Source organism: Trichechus manatus, unplaced genomic scaffold, assembly GCF_000243295.1.
Source record: "Trichechus manatus latirostris isolate Lorelei unplaced genomic scaffold, TriManLat1.0 scaffold00005, whole genome shotgun sequence".
NCBI classification, from domain to species: domain Eukaryota; kingdom Metazoa; phylum Chordata; class Mammalia; order Sirenia; family Trichechidae; genus Trichechus; species Trichechus manatus.
This window is the reverse complement of record NW_004443941.1, coordinates 14,443,179-14,444,281: the sequence shown is the minus strand read 5'-3', so window position 1 is coordinate 14,444,281 and position 1,103 is coordinate 14,443,179. Positions and strand designations below refer to the sequence as shown.

Genomic DNA, 1,103 nt, shown 5'->3' with positions numbered 1-1,103 from the left:
TTAAGCATGTGTTCAGAAAGTGTGTACTTAACTGGCCTTTTTTCAATTTCACACCACTTGGGGATTAAAAATTGTGCTTTGAGAAAGTATAGTATAGTGCTGGATAAGATTTTAATTTCTTGAGGACTACCACTATACTTTCTCCTTTTGTGATCCCAATATTGAGTTTAGTGCTGAACAGATAGGTCTTCATATTGATTATAGGTAACCCTGGTGGCATAGTGGTTAAGAGTTCGACTGCTAACCAAAAGGTTGGCAATTGGAATCCACCAGATGCTCCTTGGAAACCCTATGGTGCAGTTCTACACTGTCCTATAAGGTCAGTGTGAGTCATAATCAACTTTACAGCGATGGGTTTGCTTTGGTTTTTTTATATTGATAATAGCTTTCACAGGGAAAAATCAAAGTCAACCAAGGTACTTGGGGTACAGAGTACAAAGATCAGTGTATACAGTCTTTGGTTTGTGATGCTAATTTTTGTTTTAAATGATATTTTAATGATCTCTTAACTAGACAAAAGGATTGGGCTTGCCAATATGAAGCTAAAATGAACTTATGAGATAGTCAAGGATATTTAAACTGACGTCAGTGACCCTGGGATAGGCTGTTTAGTATCACTTTCAAAAAGCTAGTTTCAAAAAATTAGGATTTAATTTAGTTAGGAAACCCATATATAAAGATGCCCTCAAATTCTATTGAAAACTAAATAGTCCAAAGATTGACTATGTTTTGACTGTGTTCCCGTTAAGCCAGGTAAATAAAAAGCAGTTATCCCTTATTTAGAACACGGGGTGGGAAGAGGAGGGAATGTGTTCATTCACGGATCCTAGAATTAGTGATTTTGGGGAAAAGAGGCAGTGACTGGCAGACAGGGGTTTGTTTATCTAGCAGGACGGGTGGCAAGAAGGAGCTGAGACAGGGAGAATCATAAAGGCATAGCTGGATGTGATGTTTGGAGAGCTGTATTCTTGGTTAGAAAAAACTGAAATGGGAATCCAGGCAAATTGAATTATATGTGTCTGTAGTATATCATACATGTAAACCATATGGCACTTTGAAAGCACTCTCTTATAAATTATATCAAAAACCAAACCTGTTGCCAT

General features: G+C 37.2%; 1 protein-coding gene across 1 annotated transcript in view; it reads left to right on the top strand.

The window, feature by feature from the left end:
* Positions 1–1,103, top strand: part of EPCAM (epithelial cell adhesion molecule) — a 91,986-nt gene that overhangs the window by 81,227 nt on the left and 9,656 nt on the right. The window lies entirely within an intron of this gene.